We start from the raw sequence: 16,835 nt of genomic DNA on the forward strand, positions 1-16,835 counted from the left end.
GATAGAGATGGGAAGGGGGCAGAAGAAAGCCTGAGAAGCAAAGAAATAAAAATAATGGTTAGCCTGAGAGGTAGAGAGGGGTCATGAGGAGAACAGGAGAGCCCGGAAGCCTGGTAACAACGGAATTCTGGTAGCCACAGCCTCCATCCTGCACCCATCCATTGTGAATGGCTAGAAACTCAAAACCTAACTTTAATACTTTTTTTTTTTTTTCATTTGGTAAAGATCATCTGCTGAATTGATGTTTGACCAATGGACGAACTTTTTAATGTTTGCTTATTTTGCTTCATCTTATTCTTTCTCTACTTTTTCTTCTGAAAATACTACTCATTAAAATCCAAAGATCTGGCGTTAAGCGCCTCCAGTATTTTGAAACCTTCCATGCTTTCCCCCAAGACATACATTCTTCTGACTGTCCAGAGCATTACCTTAGTGCTATCCAAGCAAAAATTGCAGTAAGCAAAGTTAGAAAGTTAGGAAAATGTAATTGAAGGCTATTGAAATAGGAGAAAGAAAGCAGAACGCAGTCTGAACTAAACTCCACTGGAAAAAAGTGGAAGAGGTTTTAAGGAGCTGGAGTGGAGGGGGCAGACCATAGGCCATTTGTGTTTGGGCCATTTCCTTGGGCCTTACCCAGAGGAAAACTAAACTTTCATCTTCATGACAGGGGGGTAAAAACATGGAGCAGGAAGTTAGGCTCTGGTCCTCCCCCAGAGATTGGGAGATAGGGGTATTATCTTCTGTTATGATTACATTTCAAAGGGATGACTCCCAAGTCCTTGAGAAAGACAGTCAGGGGTTATAACTGGCCAGAGCCTTTTGATTTTTCTAATGGGTGGAGAGAGGGAAGGGTCATCTGCTGAGGGGGATCTCCCCTGCCCCCAGCCCCCCACCCCCTCACAACACCCACCCTCCAGCAGCCCACGCTTAGAGAGCTTGACTCAGGCCTTGGCTGAGGAATTCGAGTTGATTCTTTGCTCCTCCAGACAGGCAGGTGGAGGGTCACCATTTCTCACCTGCCTGAATTCACCTCCTGCCCTTCATGAGCCACAGCCTGCATGGGTGCTGACACCAGCATTGCAGCGCTCAGAGCCTGCGAGTACTGTGGCCCCATTTAGACCTGAGGCAGCACAGCCAATGGGGAAACCGAGGCTGGCCTCATCTCACCCATGGCATGATGCCCCCTTTGGGGCAGGTCAGTGGGACATTCACCTGTCACCCCTGAGCTCTGGCCTTTTTTTTGTATGCATCAGTGTTCTCTCTCTCTCTCTCTCTATATATATATATATATATGAAGTCAACAGTTTGAATATGATTCAAAATTTCAGCATCTGTTTACATTAAAGCAGAGACTTTTTGGCCAGAGACTTTTAGAAAGTTTTACATCACTAAAGGGTAGAAAAAAAATTTATGAGTTTTCTAAAGTAAATGCTCCAAGAAAAGAGAGGGAAGAGACCATCTGGATTCTGTAAGGGCCGGGGTACAGGGGAGGGACCTAGAGTCAGGAAGAACATATCTCAAGTTTAGTCAAGCTGATGGAAACATTAAGGCCATCTTTGTCAGTGCTCTGTCTTTTCTAGAGCCATTTATGTGTCTGTCACATTCCACGTATGCATTGTGAGTTCTGCGAGGGCCTGAAATTTGCCTTGCCGCTATTCATACCTCTCACATGGGGCACTGTAATTAAAAGGTAATTGTACAGTATGTATTGAATCAGCGTAAATACTAGGCAGTGATAATTGTGTGTGTGAGTTCATGTGTCTGTGCTGATGCAAGGATTGTTTCTGAATTCATCCTATTCCTTCTCTTTTAAGGAGCTCCTTTGCCCTCTATCGTGCACAGAGTTAGAGATGGAATTCTAATAATGCTCGAAGAACTACTCTAATCTTCTGACCTTGAGATGTGCCGACAACTCATATTAATTGCCTATTTTGCTGACATTTCTCTGGAAGTAGATGCCATTTTCTCACAGAAAGGCTCTGTCAAAATGAGGAGGTAAAGCAAGGAAGTCTGGATGGAAACACCAAGAGCATATTTTGATAGGGATACAGACTCTCCACCATCTTGTCAAATGTCAGTCTTAGAATCCAGCCTGCGCAGGGAAAGATGAGACAGGGCAGAGACGTGTGCTGAGTCCACAGGATGATTCCTGAGTCTCTGATCCATTGTGTGCTATGACTAATGCACTATCTAAAGGACCACTTAGCAAATAACTCCTACATTGCGTATGCCCTCAAGTTTCCTCCCCAAAGATACTGAGTGTACACAATTTGCCCCTGAAACAAAAAAGCCAGGATTGATAGTCAGAGCTTCTGGAGTCTCTGCACCACAAATGTAAAAATAAACAAAAAATTCAAAGAGTCTTAGGCTGCCTTAAGATTACCCTTGGAATGCAGAGCTGAAAGTGCTTTTCCTCCAGCTCTGATCATTAGTCTTTGCCTACCATAAATGAGAAATGAACACAATGTGCAATAGAAAGTCAGTCACTCTGGAGGTTCTTGCAAATATGTTGGTCATTTGAAAGGATAAATCATCTCCAATCGCAACCCAGATTCAATGCAGCAGTAATCTCATTTGAAGCATTCTCATCTCAAAAATGGCAATACACTGAGTTGTTTTGCTTGGAAATATGGTAAGAAAGGCTTTGCTCAACGTTTTAGCCCTACAATAAACACAGCCAAGCTTTTCTAAGGCACTAATCCCTCTGGAGCTCTTTGCCTAGTATGAATGCAAATGCAGGAGACCCTTGCCTCCAGCATGACAATAAAACCACTTTTTTTAAAGAAAGGAACCCTAACCCTTCCTTCTTTGGTTTTTCCCTTTCTCTGCCTTCCATTGAACAGACTCACTTGGTGAGTCTACTCTTTGTAGATGTAATCTGGTTAAAATGAGGTCATATTTGATAGGGTGAGTTTGAATCTAATACGACTGGCTTCATTTCAAGAAGAGAAGACAGAGACACAGGGAAGAGGACACCATGTGAAGACAAATAAAGACACAGACAATGGCCATGTGAAGATGGAGGCTGAGACTGGAGTTATGCTGCCACAAATCAAGGACCCAAGGGGCTATTAAAAGCTAGAAAATGCAAGGAAGCATCCTTCCCTAGAGGCCCCAGAGGGAGCACGGCCCTGCCAACACCTTGATTTTGGACTTCTGGCCTCCAGAATCATGAACCAATAAATTTATGTTGTTTTAAGCTTTCTAGTTTGTGGTATTTTGTTACACAACAGCCCTAAGAAGCTAATACAAATGCTTAATTGCCTTTCATAAAAGGAAGCTGGGAAATGTCATAATATCCAGCACTGAACAAAATTATTGCTTGTCAGAACCTGGGGTTTCCTCCGGGGCTTCGGCAATGGGTTCTGCCCAGTAAGAGTAAGGAGCCTGACAAGTCTCCGTTCAAATTCCAACTCTGCTTCTTGCTGGCCGAGTTATCTCAGGTGGTGATTTAACCTCCAGAAGCTTGATTCCTCTCTATAAAAATGGGTGTAATGATAGCTACTATGCAATGTTTTGGTTTTGGTTTTACGATTAAAGAAGATGATATATGTAAAACACCTCACATGTTAAACTTTCAGTCAGTCTAGGTTCCTTCCTTTTCTCTCTCCTTTTTCTTCCTAGGCATACACCTTCCCAACAACCAGCCATCAACTAATCCCCCCTGAGGTTCGAGCTGATAATAGCTTCACATTTTATGTATCCCAGAGATATCTGTAATTTAACAGACGACTCTTAAAGGCAGAAAAGCCCTTGAGGCCAAAGCAAAGAATTCTATTAGAAAACTTCGGGCTTTTTGATAGGCAGTGGAGTACTTATTTTTTGAGCTGCAGAACTTTGCAGAAGGCAGTCAGAACACACCTAAAAGGCCTCTGGCCCAATTCCTGTGGCTATCCCTGCTTGTTAATCATTTCTTTTTGGAAAACTGATTCCTTATATTTTTTAATCTGTTGCTTCTTTTTGTGCATTCATTTATTCATCAATTATTCCTTTATTCTTTTATTCATTCTCTCATTCAATTTATTAAGTACATAGTCTATGCAACACACTTTCTAAGTTACAAAGATCAACTTAACAAAGCTACTGCTTGCTTTTAAGGAGCTTGTAGGCTAGCAGACAAGAGGAGACACTCAGAAAAACAGATAATAAATATAATTTAGAAAATTCTAATATTCAGAACTGAGATTTTTGTTTTTGTGAGTCCTTTCTAAGCAATCACTTAATCTCATAACTTTCTGTCTTTTCTCTTCTCTCCTCTCTTCTTCCCTCCTTCTCATCTTTTTTCCTCTTTTGTGTTTATTTTCTACCTTTCTTCATTTTAAATTTACACTTATGAGAGTAAAAGCTGATGTGCCTGTAATAAGCCATTTTTCTTATATTTGTGTGTATGTATGTGTGTTAGTGTGTACATCTGTGATAATCTACAAGTGAAATTTGTTTTTTCTCTCATATTAGTCTAAATTATTTATACTAATCCCATGTCTACATCGACTAACTGCACTGGACATTAATTTTAGTATTCCCCTTCCATTAAAACAGATTCATTTATTTATTCCACATTTGCTGAGCATCTCTTATAAGTCAGGGAACTATATGAAGATGGCTCCTCCATTCTCTATTTAATCTAGTCCATGTAGCAAACATCTGACAAATTAATCCTTTTAAAACAGGATTTTTCTGTTTAAATGATTGCTAGACTTAGAATCCATATATCTGAGTTTATGCTCTACCTCTATTCTTAAATACTTGTTAAGTCTTTTTCATCAGGAGTAGTAATACTAATAAGAATAGTAGTAGTAGTAGTTTATAATAGCTGACACTTATTGAGTATTTATTTATGTACTAGACACTGTGACAAAACTCAAGGAGAATTAGATTACTATGTCAGTAATTCAAAGGGAAATATATTCAGTTTTTCATTTTTAATATAAGCTCTCAAAAGTTTTATAAGAAACAATAGCTTTGAAAGTCAAAGTATTTGACTTGCATGAAGCATGTGTTTCTGAGAAAAGTCTATTGAAAAACAAAAAGGAAATCCTTACAGGAAGCAAGATATAGAGTAGATGCCTTAACAATAAATTGAAAAAGAAAATAAAGAATTATATCCAAGGGGAACTAAATGAGGATCAACCAGCCTGGGAAGGGGCAGAAGACTGGAATATGAAGAGGCATGGTCTTGGATACCTAGGACAATGAGGGTGGACCTAGAGGTTGGAGAGGACCACATAAAAGGGGAAGAGTCAGGACTGAGAGACAGCCAGATGTTATCACTGTGACCAGAAAGTTGCATATTTGAGGAAAAATAGCTATGATAGTTAATTTTATATGTCAACTTGCCTGACCATGGGTACCCAGATTAAACATTCTGGATGTGTCTGTTAGGGTGTTTTTGCATTTGAATTGGTGACCTCCCCAGTGTGGGTGGGCATCACCCAATCCATTGAGGGCCTGAATATAACAAGGTGGAAGAAGGAAGAATTTGTTCTTTCCTGCCTGATTACTTGAGCTGAGACATCCATCTTTTCCTATCCTTGGTGTTCCTGGTTCTCAGGCTTTAAGACTCAGACAGAATTACAGCACTGGGTTTTTTGGGTCTCCAGCTTGCAAGACAGTTGCTCGTGGGACTTCTCAGTCTCCATAATTGTATGATCCTATATATAATCACCTATTGGTTCTGTTTCTCTAGAGAACCCTGACAAATACAATGGCTATAACTTGAATGAATACATGTTGCCATGTTAGCTCTTCAGATGCCAGTGTCTTCTCTTTAGCTGTCTGCAAGACAGCCCTGGCTTTCTCAGCAGAAAAAGCCTAAGTCTTTGATGATTTCCTTCCAAATGGATCCACAGAAACATCCCTAAGTCTTTGATGATTTCCTTCCAAACAGATCCACAGAAACATCCCTCCTTTCAATAGCTCAGAAAACTTCTTAATACATCAAACACACCTGAGGCAGTTAAGATGCTTCAGAAGAAAAGACTCCAAAGTCTATAATTTAAACAGAATGGGCCTAAGTGACAACTTACCACTAAAAACCAACTTTGATTTATGTAGGGATAGCACCTGTAATATATTAACCGTTGAATTATCTGGGCATAGTTTCAGACTCTACCCATTTCAGAATGCCTCATGAGTAGAGTAGCACACCTAGACTAAAAATAAATAAATCTCCCACATACTTCAGGATCTTTCAAGATGGGTTCCATAGTGCCAGAATGTGCTTTGGGATAAAGATTATCCATCTCAAACAGTTTAGTGATAAAGATGGTGATAAGAATTAATCCTAAATCACACAATTTTCTCAGTGGCTTCTAAATTTACTGGGATATATTTGAGAGTTCCCCTATCTCATTGAGGAAGGGGGTGGGGGAAGATGAGATGCAGTGGGGATTAGATTTTCTAACAATGACCACAACAATATATTACATTCTATATCTAATACAGTCTTCTGCAGTGTGACTTTGCCATGCTGTTTTAATTGCCTTCTATTCATCCCATCAGTTAGGGAGGGATTCCCACCCTTGGAGATGGCTGAACACACAATACTCAACACTGGACAGATGAGATCAATAGCAGGTTATTAGTCACATATATTCAAAGACCCAGGGAAAGGGACACCACGTGGTATACACTGCCACCTGGGGGTTGCACTTGGGAACAGAGTGAAAATCCAGGGGGCTGTGAGAGGCAGGCTTTGTAGTACCAAGAGGGTGATGTGACCCCTGGTTCAGGCTGGATAGTGTGACTGGCTTGTTTAAATAGTCTGCAAGCTGTCAGGAAAACGAAACATACTACTCAGAAATAAGTAGGAACTGTGCCTGCTCCCCTTAATAAGGAGGGCTGTTTGGTTAGGACACTTTCTCTGTGAGAGCAGAGTAGGGAAGGAAACTTGCAGTTAGGCCATTCAAGGTGAGGCCCTGGTTTTATCAGATGTCAAGACAGCATATAGCACTGGTCCTTAATTTTAAGCCTTACACAACACGTGCCTTCCTAAAGAGGAAGTGTCTAATCCTCTCTCCTTGTTATCAAGAGAATGCGGTGAAAGTGATACCATATAACTTCCAAGAGGGTAGGTCGCAAGAAACATGCAGCTTGTTGGAATGCTTCTTCTCTGGACAGTCTTCTCTCGGAATCCCTTTTGTGATACATAGAAGACCAGATGAAGGTGGCCAGTTGAGATTCCCTGGGTGTTCTGCCTGTATGGACTGCCATTTGGAGAAAAGAAAAGGAAGAGGAAAAGGGAAAGAAAACCTAAAAACCTAACCATATGAACAGAGCATCTGTTTAAAACCAGAAGATATTAACTTATCCTTACATTGTAAGATGAGATAGAAGAAACCAGCAAGAAAACAGAAGAAATTTTACTTTTTTTTTGCACATCTAATTTATGCTGAGGGAAAATATACTTGCTGCTTATGTTTCTTCAGTCTCAACACTTAACAATTAACACATGCCTATCATGTGGCTGTAACATCCTAGTTTGGAGATGTCCTTGGGGTCTGGAACAAAGGGAGCAGAGCTAGGGAGACCTTCTAGGAGCCCACAGCTGACCCTGCTGGGCAGGAAAGTAACTGGAAGAATACAGTGCATTGTAATAGGTTCTCTTAGGTGTTTGGCATGGTGGTGGAACAGAAGAGAGTTCCTCCAGCCATAACTGGACAGTCAGAAAAGGGAAATGGAAATGGTTAAAGCAGACTGATCATTTGTTCCTCCTAGTACTATTAATACTATTAATAAGCTGCCAGGCATCCTGTAGATGTTAAGTAGAATAACAGAATTAAGAGATCATTCTTCTGCTCCTTCATGAGTCCTCCCCCCACCCCAAACTTTCCAGATTGTCTCTACTTATAATCTCAGTGTTCATCTTCCATTACTCCTGGAGCAGGCCTGAGTTTTATACAGTCAGAGGGATGTACCATTCCAACATCAACTTCCTTTCTATTAAAGTTTGTTTCCTTGCTCTCAGATTCAAGAAACCAGTTTTGAAAGACCACATAGTTAGGGAAAAAGATTTGCCATAGGTTTGCTATCGTCACCCTGTCTAGGGTAAAACATCCTTCCCTTAAAATGGGCTGTTTGGGCAACATGGTGCTTAAAGTCCCTTCTGCTCTACACTATAAACCTGTGAGATATTTCGTGGTTGAAAATCTAAAATCTAATAGAGAGAAGAAGAGAAAGCGCTGGTATATTTGATTTGTCAGGCTTATACACATGGGAACATTTCTTTATTTCTCTTCACATTATTTTTTAATCTTGGTCTTTGTAAATTGGGATTACTAGTGTCAATATTACTATGTTTGTATCAATCTTGGTTGCAAGTGACAGAGAACAAATATACTTAATGTAGCAGAAACGTAATCTATTGAAAATATAAAGGGTAGTTCATAAAATGAAGAATCGTCAGGAACGAAGGAAAGCTCCCCAGTTATCAGAAAGCCAAGAATGGCCAGAATGTTGAGGAAGCTAAAGGGATTAGTAAGTACTACAGCTATGGTCACACTAGCATGGGAACAGCATGGTTAGTACTGGGAGCCACCACTAGCCCAGACGTCACAGGCACCACGGATTCTGGATCCATCTTTGCTTTCTAGCACTGAGCATGCTTCATTGTATTACTGGTTCCACTTCAAAGTGACAGGGAGAAATATCCAATTGGCCAAGCCGAGCTCATATGCCTCCACTGTACCTATAGAGGATGGGGAAAAGGAGTCTTTGGACCTCTTTATTTCTTTAGTAGTGGGCTATGTTTTCACCAAGTCTCTCATATTGGGAAGCCCCCCACAAATAAGTCATTTTTGCACTGTAACCTTATGAGGATAGAAAATTCCAGAAGTCAAGTGTGGTATGTCATGCCTGGCAAATAGTAGGTACGCAGTTCCTGGGAGCTATATTTAGGAACTGGGCTACACTGGCTGTCTACCCCATAACTGGGGTGTTAAAAGTATCTAAGTTCATCAAGGATGCTAATGAGACCCAAAATACACAGTCTCATGATTCATGAGAAGCAAACACAGCCAACTGTTTGAGCTCAGCATGGGCCAGAGAGAGCTGAGGCTCAAGGTTTTAACAGCACTATGGCGAAACCTGCAGCTTTCCATATCCCAGTCCCTGGTGGAGACTCTGCTAGGTAATCCTCGTCTCTCTAAAGCCTGTCAGCAGAATCCATTTCAGAGACAGTGAGCAGCTGTGAGTCAGAGCTCTCTGGCCGCTGGGGTAAGAGCTCTGATTAATTGCTCTTGGTAATTGCTGCCTCTAGGGAGCTGGCCTAAAGAAGTTATTCATTTCCGCCTCTGCACATCCTCAAACAAAATGCTTATGTTAAAGAGGTTTCTCTTTTTTTATTAAGGATAGTGATAGCAGTTGACCCTATAAAGTAGAATCCACAGGGTTTTTTTTGTTTTAAGAATTTGTGAAACACTTTCATATGCATTATATCATTTCAACCTTACAATATCCGTGGGGGAAACTAATACTCAGAGAGAAGTAACTTGCACAAGGATGCACAAAGGGGCAGATGGATAATGAAACATAGGGCTGTGTGACCCCACAGTCCTTATTTTCACTCTACCACTTTCTAAACCTGTCACAGTACATAAGGAAGTCACATAATAAATGTCTAGAAGGTCAGAGTTTAAGGAAAATTTTTTTATATATGTATAATCTATATTCTTTTTCTGATTCTTTTCCACCATAGTTTGTTACAAGATATTAAATATAGTTCCCTGTGCTATACAGTAAATCCTTGTTGTTTATCTATTTTATACATGGTAGTGTGCATCTGTTAATCCCATCCTCCTAGCTTATCCCTCCTCCCCTCCTCCCCTTTCATAACCATAAATTCATTTTCTATGTCTATAAGTCTGTTTTGTAAACAAGTTCATTTGCACTATTTTTTAGATTCCACATATAAGTGATATCATATGATATTTGTCTTTCTGTCTGACTTACTTCACTTAGTATGATAATCTCTAGGTCCATCCATGTTGCTGCAAATGGCATTATTTCATTCTTTTTATGGCTGAGTAATATTCCATTGTATATATGTACCACATCTTCTTTATCCATTCATCTGTTGATGGACACTTAGGTTGCTTCCATGTCTTCGCTATTATAAATAATGCTACAGTGAACACTGGGGTGCATGTATCTTTTTGAATTAGACCTTTTGTCTTTTCCAGATACTATATGACTAGGAGTGGGATTGCTGGATCATATGGTAACTCTATGTTTAGTTTTTTAAGAAACCTCCATACCGTTTTCCATAGTGGCTGCACCAATTTACACTTTCACCAACACTGCAGAGGGATCTGAAAGGGGAACTCTTAAATTCATTTCTTAAATGAATTAGCAAGTGTTTGAGAATGAAGTCCCTGGAGATTACATAATTTTTCCATAAAATTATCTAAGTACAAGGACCACCTTGAAATAAGGCTCTGAGACTAATGCAGTGCTACAAGACAATCTGCACAGGTGGAGCTGTTATGTTTGTTGGTTTGTTTTCGAATGGAGACTACATTCATATACTCTGGGATCTAAGGCTCCTAACTTGGAATCCTGGTCTGCGTCTTCTCTGCCTTCTCAACTGCTTGAAGCCTCAGTTTTCTTATCTGTAAAGCTACATTTGGGGTTTCCCATGGTTGATACTTATCATGACAATTTTTCCCTCTATAAAGCCTCCTGTCCTCTGGATTCCAGGGAAGTCTACTATAATTCCCTAATTACCTTCAGAATACAAGAAGGCCTGGCTTCCATCCATAGTATGTGGAGGTGGCTAATTTCCTTCTGATTTTGACCCTAAGTTCCATCAACTCCAAAGCAGCACAGGCACCTTAGAAAGAAGGAGGGAGGTAGATGTCAAGATATTCACTCCACTCTGCCCATGTGTGAATCAGAGCCAAGCAGCAGTATTACCAACTTTCATTCTTTTTGCACAAGATTTAGGAGTTGTCTTCATATTCATTTGATATCAACTTCCAAAGCTAGATGGTGTTCCTATAAGGCCGTACAAATGGGGCCATGGAGGATTCAAGAATAAAGCAAGCTCTATTAGGGGGTTCTATGCATTTCAATGGCTTTGATTTTGCTAGAGATTTGAAGGTTTTTGAACTTCAAAGGCAATTGAGACCTTCCTTTATTAGCTGAACTTTCTGGAGAAGTTCATGGGAATTCAGAGTTGTTTGATGAGCTGATGTAGCCTGTTTCTTGGAATATCACAACCACATGGGACAAAGTTAAAGTCAAGACATCAGTCATGCATTCTTTGCATTCCTCTAGAATCTGAACTTGAGGCTCTCAATACTTAAGGTCAAAAAGAAGTGAGTAAACACAGGGAAAGGGCAAGGATAGAGGTAAGGACATCTTGATGTGGGAGCCAAGAGGAATGAACAAAGCTCATGTTCTGATGATCTCAAGCTGCTGACTTGTAGTGCAACTTTTCTTTGCCACAAACTAGTCTAGAGATGGTTATCTTATCAATTCAGGTCCCTTTCAACCACGGGAACTTCACACTTTACAACGGAGCTGACAGAGGCCTTGAAGGATGAGTAGGATGTCTGTCAGTAAGAGATGAGGGAGCATTCAGTCAAAGGAAACAGCCTAGGGGTGTGAAAATATACATTGTGAACCATCAACAAATAATTGGGTATAGGGCAACTACCATTTAGTGAGGGGAAATGACACAGTTATAGCCATAATTCAATTTACAAATGATATGCTTTAGTCATAAGATATATCACATCTAGACCTCAAACATGATACACTTAAACTTTGGTGCTTTTGTATTTCTTACTACTTACTCTACTTATTAAAAAGTTTTAAGTGTCCTATCTTACACCATACATAAAAAAGTAACTCAAAATGGATTAAAGACTTGAAAATCTGAAACCAGAAACCAGAAGGCTAAAACCCATAAAACCTGAAACACATAAAATGGAACCCTTGTAAACTGTTGGTGAGAATGTAAATTGGTACTACGACTATGGAAAATAGTATGGAGGTTCCTCAAAAAATTAAAAATAGAACAACCATGTGATCCAGCAATTCCACTTCTGGGTATCCATGTAAAGAAAATGAAAACACTAGCTCAAAAAATTATGTGCATTCCCATGTTCACTGCAGCATTATTTACAATAGCCAAGATACGGAAACAACCTAAGTATCCATCAATGAATGAACAGATAAAGAAATTGTGATATACTGAAGGAGAACAGAATATACCACCCCCAAATATGCCATTTTGGCATATGGATTATTTTGAGCTAAAGGCAATGCAGCAGACTCAGGAAAAACTTTTACCTCTCCCCTAACTACCTAAAAGAATTTAGATAAAGGGCCTGCACCAGAAGAAAAGCTATTACCAGAGGTAACTTTTTTATCTGAAAGATCTATCTGCATGGCAGGGCAAACTTCTAATTACCAAACATCTGCTCTTATCATTCAATGAATCATTCTCCTCCCCTTTGAAGCCCCAGAATCCTATCTCATTCCTTAGCTCAGGATGGCATATAAGCCTCAATTGCCCAATTTGCCCTTGAGTCTCATATCTTTGGGTCTTCTGTGTGTATAAAATTAAATTTGTTTTTTCTCCTGTTAATCTGTCTCATGTTAATTTAATTACTAGACTAGCCAAAGAGAAGAAGGAAAATTTTTTCTGTCCCTACAATATATATACAGTGGAATATTACTCAGCCATAAAAAAGAACAAAATCATGCCAATTGTGACACCATGAATAGACCTTGAGGGCATTATGCTAAGTGAAGTAAGTCAGAGAGAGAAAGACAATACTGTATGATCTCTCTTACATATGGAATCTAAGTAAGAAAAAAAAAAACCTTATATATATATATATATATATATATATATATATAGAAAACAGATTAATGGTTGCCAGAGATGGGGGGTGGAAGTATAGATTCTGAATAAATTTATGTAAACTTTAACAAAAATGCAACCATAGATTCTATCATAAAATAGGTTTTAATTATCCATGGTGTTATGCTTGGGTGATTAACTATGACCCCAAACCTGAAAAAAACTGACAGTCTAAGAGTCACACCTGTGAGCCATTTGCAGTGTGAATGTTGTAGAATCTTAGGTAGGGAAGAAGGGACATATCAAGTGCTATAGCCTAGCACAGTGGTTCTCAAAGCCTGAATTCTAGGCCCAGAGTAACAGCATTAATTTGGATCTTATTAGAAATTCAAATTCTTTGGTCCCACCCCAGACCTGCTAAATCAGAAACTCTGGGGATGGAGCCCAGCATTCTGTGGTTTAACAAGCCCTCCCAGTGATTCCGGTGTGTGTTAAAACAGGAAAACTACTAGGCTGGTGGCTAGGGATACAAACTTTCTCAATTCAGATCATAGCTCTGCTATTAACAGCTGAGTGAGCATCGGGCAAAATAATTTCTCTGTGATTGTTTCCTTATCTATAAAAGGGGGATAATATTAACACCTGCCTCAGAGATTTATTGTGAGAATTAAATGAGTCAACGTTGCCTGACCTCCTACTAAGCACCATCTAGCTCTTGCCTTTAGGGTAGAAATGGCACGAACCTTCAGTTCTGCCTTGACCTCTCTTTTAGACCTTGGAAGCACTGTTTTTAGAACTGATGGACTATTTTCAATTATAAAACGAGAACAATCACCTACGTCCCTTTAACGTTTGAAATGGATTTTTCAGTAAGGAGCTGCTTTTCTGTCCTTAATGGGAAGAAAAATATCCCTTACGTTTCAATGATGAAAAAAAATACCCATTATATCTGATCTACTCTTACCACAAGCCTCAGGACACAGTTTCCAGAGTAAATTACAAGAGCCACAGGCAGCAACTATTGCTTTTCAAGCAGCTCAATAATCCATCATTCTGCCTTCACTTATTTTCCCGCAATTCACCTGGATGCAAAGAGGTTTCTACCTAACTTTTAGCAAAACATTAGGAATTCAGGCTCCAAGCTAAAATCCTTGTCTTCATTTTGTTTAATATTTTGAAGAATCTGACTCTTTAGTATTGATTGACTGACCAAGCAGGCAATCAAGATGCTTAGTCAATAACAGTCACTCATTTGGTGCCTTGTTGTCCTTCCAGAGCAATAGGTGGTTAAGCTCCTTTGACCTTCTTTTTTAATTAATTCCAGCCTTTATTAATAAGCCCCTTACAAGCCTCCAAAGCCCTTCAAAATTGCATCTCTCAAGAAGGAACTGTTCCCCCTGGATTTTCCTGAAATCAATGAGAGTGAAGCCAAAGCCACAGGAAGCAAAACTGGTGTGATGACAGAAGGACAAGGGGGAGCTGGGTATGTCCCATGAGCTGACCTGACAGCTGATGGATGGAAGCCCAGACCCTGAGGTAGATCCCTGGAGAATGCCCCCACCCCTGCTATTTGGCTCAGGGCAGAATACAGGAACGGCTAATTGGCATTGCTTCTGACTTCATCGCTTTTGCCCAGAAGCAAAAGTCACTGGAACAGGAAAAAGTAATTTGGGTTCCCAGAAGAAGCACATGTAATTCTGTATGGTGCGCTCAACTAGAAGTTCAGAGAATCGACTGCCAAGCTGCTGCCCCTGCATGGACCTCAGTCTCTTCATCACTCAAATGACAGGATCTTCCTGGATGGTTTCTTGAGTTCTCTACCTCTGATCTTCCATAATTACTTCATCTCTCAGAGCTACTTCTCTCACTGCAGACATAATTACCAGGGCAAGACTTGTGTAGATCTGGGTCCTCTGGACAGATGCCAAATTCCATTCCTTTAGGAATTGTTTCACGGCCCATTACAGATGTTCCACACAAATGACCATATTTGCCTCTTCTAGTCAATAAAAACATATTCAGATTTCAAGGGCTAAAAATCCAGCATTATATATATTTAATTCTTTCACTTAGAATCTTATTTTTGGACAAATAAGAAAGAAGATTAATAGTAAGAATGGTATAACCTATAGCTGTACACACCACCTAAAACAGACAATAATTATATTTTGTAAAATTTGCTTCATTTCTTTTCTTAAATTATGAAAAGATACACACTGTAAATGAACTTACAATGCACTCTGCTTTATCTACAATTCCATTCTAGCAAATTTCCTTCCCATCCCCAGGCAACCATGCTTATAAATTTTATGTGCATTATTCTAGTACATTTTAAAATACATATGATATATTAATGGATTGATAGAAAGATGGATAAATTCATGAATGCATAACAATTCCTGATAGATATGGATAGGTAAATAGACAGACAACACTCATTTATGTATATTTGTGTATAGTATTATCTATGGTTTTAAATTTGCATATATATTTATTATATGTATCATTCTTCAAATAGCCTATTTCCCTCAAAACTTATGTTTTTGAGATGACCTATGCTATAAAGAAGTCTAGTTCATTCCTTTTAATTGATGTCAAGTATTGAATTATACAAATATATATTTCATTTTCCATGTTTCCAGTATTAGGTTTTGATCATTTGTAGCATTTTCCTATTATTGAAAATGGTGCCATAAATATCCTTGCACAAGTCTCCTATTGCACATTTTAGAGAATTTCTATAGAATATAATCCCAGAAGTACAACTGTTAGTCATAGGGTTGCACATTGACAATTTTAGTAAGTAGTATTGTAAAACTGCTCTCCAAAGTGTTAAAATGATTCTGTGATTCCATTTTCCCACATCTTTGTCAACACTCGCTACTGTTAAACTTAATTTTTGCTAGTCTAATGGGTGTAAAATGGTGTGTCATATTTGTGTATTTCATTTTTGTCTCATGTTTGCAGTTCCTAGATCATTGTAGTTGAAAATTGTTTCATGTTTAATGACATTTCAGGGTTCTTCTTCTATTAATGACCTATTCTAACCCTTGTTTTTATATTCAAGTTACTTTATTTAATGATTTTTATGAGCCATATATATATATATATATGGCAATTCATTTGTTATGTACATTGTAAGGTCATTTTGATTCAACACAGTCAATCTTTGGAGAAACATAAAGGAACTGTTACTTTGCTCTTTCTTGATTGTTAGTTTCTTCAAAGGGTCACTTTATGATATTTGAACACACAATATTTTCTTTCTTTAAACTGATCTCCTAATTCCTCATGCCCACAACTGGGAATAAAAAAACAAAAAAAACAAAAAACCAACCTCCCTGACATTGTTAGGACTCATATTGGAAGTTCCAGAATCTAAAATGTACCATTAGGCCTTTAAACAGTTTCATTTCTTCCTCTAATCCACCAACTGTTATGTTCATAATTAACTGACTAAAAATCCTTTTGCCAGCACCCAAATGGGTCCCAATTGCAGTAAAAATTAGAGAAGGGAGACTTTATATAGATAGTCATTACCCCTAATTTAGTCGTTTTAATGTGGATGGGTGGATGGGAAGTATCACACTCTTGACATAAAAGTGAAGTGAAGGAAAAGGGGCATACAGAAGGAAATTAAATTATTGAGCTACTACAATAATATTAGCACTTTGCTACTGTGAACTCACATTACCTTATAAGAACACTTTAATGGAAGTAACATCATCCCCATATTATAAGATAATATACTGAATTTCAGAAAAGTCGTTTATGTGTTGATGGTCACGGAGTTAGAAGGTGGCAGAGTCAGATTTCGATTCGATTCCAGAAGACTCCCTTAACACACTCTTGTCTGTACACTTGTGTCAACTGATCAGGAAGTTTGAAATCTGAGCCATATTAGCACAATGGAAATAGCAAAAATAAGCATTTTCAACATAAATGTGAGGTTTAGTGTTTTTTATTGTTTAACCTTTACAATGTGTTTTCCATGCATACTCTGAAATGATAATCACATCAATGT

The 16,835-nt window shown here is 38.9% G+C and overlaps 1 pseudogene; it reads left to right on the top strand.

Moving 5' to 3' along the window:
- Nucleotides 1-831: 831 nt before the first annotated feature.
- LOC133099923 (zinc finger and BTB domain-containing protein 5-like) overlaps nucleotides 832-16,835 on the top strand; it is a 43,212-nt pseudogene continuing 27,208 nt past the window's right edge.

Source organism: Eubalaena glacialis, chromosome 10 (genome assembly GCF_028564815.1).
Source record: "Eubalaena glacialis isolate mEubGla1 chromosome 10, mEubGla1.1.hap2.+ XY, whole genome shotgun sequence".
Taxonomy (NCBI): domain Eukaryota; kingdom Metazoa; phylum Chordata; class Mammalia; order Artiodactyla; family Balaenidae; genus Eubalaena; species Eubalaena glacialis.